This window comes from Pygoscelis adeliae, unplaced genomic scaffold, assembly GCF_000699105.1.
Source record: "Pygoscelis adeliae isolate BGI_AS28 unplaced genomic scaffold, ASM69910v1 Scaffold554, whole genome shotgun sequence".
NCBI classification, from domain to species: domain Eukaryota; kingdom Metazoa; phylum Chordata; class Aves; order Sphenisciformes; family Spheniscidae; genus Pygoscelis; species Pygoscelis adeliae.
In genome coordinates, this window is record NW_008824667.1 from 170,856 (window position 1) to 178,507 (window position 7,652).

A 7,652-nucleotide genomic window follows, 5' to 3' on the forward strand; every position below is an offset into this window, starting at 1 on the left:
CAGGAATGTTACCGTGCATGTAAATGAGTGACCTAGGACACGTCACCTTTATGTATCTACAGTGTTTTACTGCTCAGGATGGGTGCTAGGTCTCCAAATATTTTGCTGTATGTTTTGCAAGGTGATTTTTCTGTTTTTGTCCTTTCTTGAACTTCTGATTTCAGGTCGTGAACCTGCTCTCATTTGCACAGTGCAGTCTCCGCATCTTTAGAGGCACACTCCAAAGCCAGGGACAGATGTCAAAACAGCTGTTTTACAACTGTGTATGCTGCAGCTACAAAATGCCATTCTCTTGCAAACGTTCAAGCTCAGTTACATACCTGCAGCAAGGCACACTGACATCCTTCATTCCCGATGCCTTTGTTTAAAGCAGTCCGTCAGCTTTGGTTTGTAGCAGGTGAGTTGAAAATCAAGGCAAGACAAAACCTCATCAATAACAGGAAGCACAGACCTATTTTCAACCCAAGTAGGTGAGTGTGTGCTGTGTGTATTACCTCTCCCTAGACTCTCCGTAGCTTAATAATGTGTTAAATCTGAGAGTGAGCAGGATATGGGCTGTACTCTATCCACAAAACCTCCATGGTACCTGTTTACAGGTAAGAAACTGCTGGTTGCAGCTTCAGCTGCAAGAAAGACTTCAGTGACTGGAGACTGAAAGCCTGTGAGTGAGTTATTAAACCAAGGTTATGAAGTTCTTTTGTTTCTTTAGCATCCTACATTTAGGAGAACTAAGCCGCATCCAATTGCTTTTAAATAGTAATTTAAGAGAGTACGCTCCACCACCTTCAATATGTGACTTAATAATTACAAAGTGCTGGACAAACCTGCCAGTAAGGAAACAGATATTGACCAAAATGTTTTTTTGTACGATATTCCAAATACTGCAGTGGTTAAAGCTTTTCAGCCTCTATATCTGCCACTTCCAAATCACCTTTTGGGGTTTTTGTTGGCTTTTTTTTTTGGTGGGTTTTTTTTGTGTGTGCTCAGGTGACAGAGAATGCTTTTCTCATGCCAGATCCCATCTGCCATCAGGCACCTGAGCCCTTCTGCAAGGTCTTGTGCAAGAGCAGAGCTCGAGGGTAGGATCCCATGCTTTGGGATCCTAAATGGTCAAGAGATTTTATCTCAGCTTTAGCATATGATTTTGTCTTGTTCCTGGAAAAACAATTGACGCATGCAGAACTGGAGCGGAGTTGGAACAAACATTCGTGGGACTCAGGAGAGTGTGCAATATGGAAATAAGTTGTTTTGAAGTGTCAGCCAGTGGCCTGGTGGTCTCACCCCACTGTGCTGTGCATCTCTGGGACGTGGCTTGTCTTTACTCACAGACTGTTAGCGGCTCTTCTTGGAAGGAAAATGGAGTACAAGAGCGGAAGATCTACTTTATTAACCGACGCATCTGTTTGAACTTTCCCCCCCTCTTGCATTCCTGTGTTAATTAAGGTCTCAAATTGAAAGGTGAAAGCCTGCTTTGAGTCTCTCCCAGATACAGCTGTGAGGATGAGGTTTCAGATACAACAATGATGTCATTTTTGTGTTAGAGTTTGTTTAAAAAAAACCCAAACAAACAGAAACTTATATCCTGGCAGTTTCTTCTGTTTTCTTATACAGGACCAAGGAATATGCCCTAAGTGCAAGAGGGTGCGCCAGTCCTGAAACCCTGCAGGCTGGCTTTTCTCTGTCACTTGTCCTGCAAGTATCATGCTAGAGAGGAGGGATGCTGAGCCCCAAGGCTGAAGACCTGGGAAAGGAAGACTTTGGAGTGTGAACGCTCTGACTTGCTTCCAGTCCTGATTGAAAGCCACGTTGAGAAGAGTTGCTTGTGAGATAACACTGCATAGCAGGGATGTTGGCTCTCCCGGCCAGAGGGGAAAGCTGGGTGGGATAGGCTTAGTTCTGTAAGGAGCTGAGATAGTTTCACTTCCCTTTGCATTAATGACACAATTACTCACTTCTCTTAAGCAGAACGGCAGCAGGAAGGGAGTACGTGTGACTACAGATGGGAGTAGTTTTTCTTGCCATAATTTGCATTGCTAAATGATGTCACAGCAGTGACTTGTCCATGCCTTCTCCTTCTGGGGACTTAGAGCCTCCAGTCCTGACAGTTTTACGCTAAAAACTTTGGTGAATGTGCCGGAGTAGATAGGTCAGGGGTTTTTATTGCTTTAATGGGTTATTTTTATTGTACAGTACAAAACTGAGATCAATTTATCCGCATCTGGCAACCTGGTGGGAAAAACTTGGGCAACGCTTTCAAGTCTAGGTGCAACCAAAGACCAAACTGTAGATGTAAGCAACGTGGGGCTTTCCAGCTCTTGAGGAGATCTAGGAGGAAAGATCAGTTGTCTTCTCTGGCTTCAGGCACTTGCTTCTCCTGCACGTGGATTGCAAGCAGTTCTCTAGAGCATCTGAACTTCCTTTGGTGTCTATCTCAGATCATGACTCGTAAGGCAGTGGATGTACTTGGCTTCCAGTTGCCACAGAAATACAATGCTCTGCTACTTCAACATCTGATGCGTCCTGCTGCATGCTCTGCTCTGAAGACTTTGTGATCTGGATGCTCTGCCGCCCTCTGAGGAGGAGGTTCGCTTAGGTGTGGTGGTGGATCCCTTGTGCAGACCTCAAACCCCCAGCCTGGGAAAGGTGGGTGGGTGAAGGCTATGAGAGGCGGCAGGAGCCTGGCCGCAGGGTGGGCTCGGCCGCGCGTGCGGGTGAGCAGAGGGGGAAATGAGATCACTTCTGTGGCTCTCCCTTCTGCAGCCCGCTTCCTCCTCATTTACATCTCACACGCTGTCAGTTGTGGGAGAAGGAAGAGGGGCGCCTGAGGGACGGAGCTGCCTGGGGGCTGGACCTACCTGCAGGAGGGGAACAGGGGCACAGCCTCGCCCCTTGGCGCGGGTGTCTGGGAAGCAGCTGAGCCGCTGACCAGCTCCCCTCTTCCCTTTCCGCACAGCCCTGCACTCTGAGAAACATGGTTTTGCTTTCTACTAAGACCTATTTCTGCCTTTCTTCTGAGTCCCGTAGAGGATACTTGCACCTTTTGGAGACTTAAAGGGTCAAAGGGGGGATCCTCTATGAAAACTGCTGCTGTGGGGCTCCTAGTTGGTGTCTAGGTCCTCAGTCAAATGTCCTCCAAGCCCAAATGCATCATTTTCCCAATCGTTCATGCTGGAAGCTCACCTGGGTCCCTGCGGGCTTGTTGCAGGTTGTCAGTCTGGGGGGGTTATTTCCTTCCCCTTCTCCTCCCTGAGCTCACGCAGCTCTGATGTCTGCAGGTGTCAGCAACCAGCATGTTGCTGCAAAGGCAAGCGAGCAAGCCCCACTCTCTGCTCAGAGCAACCCAGAATTAATTCTGGTTTCAAAGAAGTCTTCTCTCTTCCCTCCTTCCATCAGAAAACCTGGCAAGAGCTAGGAGACTCCTGACGGCTGAAAATGGGGGAGCAGAGGTGAGCTTGGTTGTGGATAAACGGGTAATTGTAGAGCGAGAGTGAGCCAGGAGCGTGGGCTGCTGCTGGAAAGGGAGCAGGAGTGGGGTGGTGGAGTTGGGCCAGAGGAGGATGCTCTGGCTACGAGGTGTTCCCAGGCACATGAGCTGCTGTGAAACCAGAGCCTGAAGCTTTAGTTTAGTGACTAATGTCAGTGCTAGCACATGTGTTTCCTTGGAAGAAGACCGAGCGTGGCTAGGTAAACAAGCAAGCAGGTTGTCTGGCTACAGCTGAGGTGGAAAAAAAAAAGATTTTGAAGCTGACTATAAATTGCTGATTTTTGTCTCTTAGTTTCCCCTGCAAGAAATACACTGGAGGGAAGCCGTGCTTCTTGCAGAGCCTCCAGTTCAACTGCAGCGCTAGAGCTGTAGAGATGCCCATGCTTGTGTACATCAATGCATCCACGCCATCCTGGGATGTGGCACGTCCTTCGCTATTCCCTGGGGATAAACTGGGTGGATTCCTATAGAGAAATTCAGCCAGGTGAACTTCCAGAGATTTAGCTTAAAGTTAAGCCATCCAGCTGGCCATCTCAGCTTTTTGCTTTTGGCACGCAACAAATGATCTGTTTTCTTTTTTATGTTCATAGTTCTTCTTAAATTAGAGGCAACTATCGCTACCAGTAGCTTCTGAGATATGGTAGACCTTCAGCTTCCCTTGTTTTATCTAGAGCAGGTGATTAAATTAAATTAATGGTCCCTATTAAACAAACTTCTTCACCTGTGTTGTCGGTACCTTTGTGCTGCCTGTGCACACTTCAGCCAAGTGGCGAATGAAAATTTCATGTGGATTTTAAAGATAAAATTTGGATTTTCTTTAATTTTTGGAGTTGTCGCTGACCACGGTGCCTGGGAATGAACGGCTGGAGGGAGATGCTGGTCTTCACCCTGCAGCCGCTCCTCCGTTTCTGATGAGGTCCAACAGGCAAGATGCTGCTGGCAACAGAGTCGGTCACTCGAGCCTACCTAATAATTTCCGTAACACCATTTGCAGTTTCCCATGAGCCTGGAGATTGTGATGTTTCTGTAGGTATTTATCTAAGCCTTCCCAGGCTTGTTTCCTAGAACAGCTGGTTCCTCTCCCCATCCATTTTTCCCTTTGCAGGGGTGCTCTCTGCATCCTCTCCTTGTTGGGCAAAATGCTGGAGACAGAGCAGAGCTGGAGTCTTTTTGGGGATGCTTTGCACCGTCCTCCTTTGCAGAATGACTTGTTTAATTCCCTCCAGTTCTCCATCGCAGTGGGAGTAGAGGAAGCCCATGGAGAAACATCTCTGTTTCACTTTGCCCTGACTCGTCCGAGGCTGTGGTCCTGCTGGTGTGTGAACTGAGTGACCTTTCTCTTGGTCCTTCCACTCCCAAAGAAATCACATTTCTTGCAGGAAAACTAGGGGCACGCCAAGGTGAAGCGATGGGGTTGCTGTAGGGTCCGGTGCTGGGTGCAGTAGTCCAGGGGCGACCAGGAGGCTGCCCTCCGGTTGCAACTTTTCTCTTGGTTTGTGCTTGACAATTTGAGGGTTCTTAAGGGAAAAAGATGGTTTGGAGGGAAGAGGAGGTGGGAGGAATGGAGGAAACTTACTGGGAGTAAAACCATATGGGGATCCCCGGTCCTCTCCTACAGCTGCAGGAATTGTAGCTGCATGTGTGGACACTGCCCCAAGCAGCTGAATCGCCTTCAATTTAACCCACCTGTGCCATTGAGCTGGATTGGAGCTTCATGAAGTGCTGATCAGACCAGCAGCTCCTGGCAGCTCAATCCCTATCCCTTTACTGTGCTGATATTAAAAAAATAAATAAAAAACCCTCAAAGCACACATCCAGTCCTTACTGGGAGGGCTGGGTGGGGGCACGATGCTGCTTGAGAGGAAGAGGAGGGCAGCAAGCAGCAGCTTTGGGATGTTTTCACAACCATCCAGCTGCAGGATGTGGGGAAAGTGTGAAATGCAATGCTGCTGCCAGCTGCCCCAGCACAGAGCTGGTGGCCGCTCTGTGGGGAGCAGCCCTGGTGTGTGGCTGCTTTCTGGGTAGGACAGGGTGGGTGAAACGTGGCCAGGCAGCGCGGGGGTTCTCCCATCCCACGGTGCTCTGTCAGCGAGCACCTTCGCTGCTGGGGAAAGGGAGTTACGCTGGCTTGGCTTCAGTCAGCTAAAGCGATGGGCTGGGGATGAAGCAGACGATGAAGCACGTTGTTTTCTCTCCCAGCTCCTCCTTCCTGGAGGAAGCTGGTTTGACCCTTGTGGCATCACCTTGCTTGGTGGCACCACATGAAGGAATCCCATCAGAAGGTCTCCCAGGAGCCTGCAGATCACCCGAGAGTGGAGTATTGCCACAGGTGAGGATGCTCAAGTTTTACGGCTTCAGGACTTCCCAGCCCTGGGGCAAATCTCTGCTGGCTCATGCATCTCCAAGCGTCAGATGAGTGGTTTTGGTGCAGGTTGGGCTCGTGGCAGTTTAGTGGAGTGGGTTTGTAATCGTCAACGGTCTCAGCCCTTCGTGTGACCTCGAGCAACGCCATGGGAATTTTGCCCTGCTGCGGAGCTCCTGCCATCTGCTCTGGTTCATTTGGATGAGGAGTGCTTCTCTCTTTTCCTTCTTGATTTTTACACTTCAAACATCCTTGAAAATGGAGGAAATGAAACCACAGGGCTTTTTCATGTGTGACATGGGAGAGCTCAGTCTCCTTCCAGAGAAGAAATGAAATTTAGGGTGAAGGCAGAAAAAATATCTCCCCAGTCACTTGTGCTGGCTGCAGGAGTTCGGAGGCCACTTGGCCTGGCAGGTGGGGGTGACCCCTTGGTGGGGTGCTTGGTGTGCCGCAATAACGTGGTTCATCTCCCAGCTGCTGCAGAAGGTCCCATTGGCACCGGTGCCTGGGACATGAGGCATGGATGTTGCAGGGCAGTACCTACTGATCCCACCGGACAGGGTCCTGTTTCAGGGCTGAATCCTTTCTCCATAGTTTTGAACCCTTTCCCAGCTAGGTAAATCCAGGCAAATTGTTTTCCCCCTCAGCGGCTGGATTTGCTGGGGATTTGGGAATGCATGAGGACCCTGGGAGAGGGGATACAGGGGGTGGGAAGGGAGATGAAGAGCAGGCGTAGGTGGAGATGAGGTGGAAGGGGGCCTCCCTGTTCATATTGCCTTGGAAATGTGGATTTTTGTCTCTCTCTCTGCCTTGGCAGTTGTGGGAAAAGCCATTTATGCTGAATTTCACATGGGCGTCGGCACTTGGGAGGTCCCTGTATCCTGATGGGTCTGACTTGCACCCTGGGTGCTGGGTTTGCCGAAATCCCAAGCAGCCCCAGGAGTTCCAAAGGTCTGCGGGCAGTGGCATCTGAGAATCCCGAATCTCGCCTAGACAACGTGAGGGGCTGAGCACTGGGGACTCAACATCTGGGGACATGTTCAACCTCGACTTGGGATGCAACAGGAAATAACAGCACCTTCTTCTTCCCCCACAAGAAGCGCATCCCTTGGCTCCTGTCGAAGCCCCTGTGCTGGGCGCTGGAGGCAAGCGGGGGACTAGAGGGACACAATGGGAATAGGTGCCATGCAGGGGAGCGCTGCCCAGCTGATGGTTTTTCTCCAGCCCCGGCAGGGTCAGTGGCATGGCTCCACAGGGAGGAAACCCCCTGGGTCACTAGCTCTGCTGCCTGAAACCCTTGCAGGGTTTTTGCTAGTGGAGCTGTGCAGAGGAGTCGGAGTGCAAGGGTTGTCCCTAGTGCTGGCTTGTCCCTGGGAGCAGCGGGAGAGCCAGGAGCTGCGTGACCCTTAGCGGGGGGTGGTTCCCCCTGGCATCCCCCTCTCTGCCTGCCTGGCCCCCACGGTTCCTCCTTGCTGGGGAGCTGTTTGCGAGTGCATGACCTGGGTTGTAAGTGCTGAGATCAGTAAGCGAAGTGCCTGGCCGCACTCTCTGCCTCCATGTGACTGCAGTTTCCGTTAGCTCCTTCCGCAAAGGCTATATTAGTGCTAAGCGAGAAAGCGGGAGGGAGAGAAACCCAGTGGGTCGCACCTACCCTTGGCCCCAAGAGCCCCCTGAGCGTAGCCAGAGGGGCTGCTGGCTGCAGGATGAGTTGCGGCAAACCCTGCGTGCCGCCCCACGTGGTGAGTAACTGCCCCCCGATACCTTTGCTGGGGGGGGGGGGGGGACAGCCCGCTGGCTCTCTCGCGG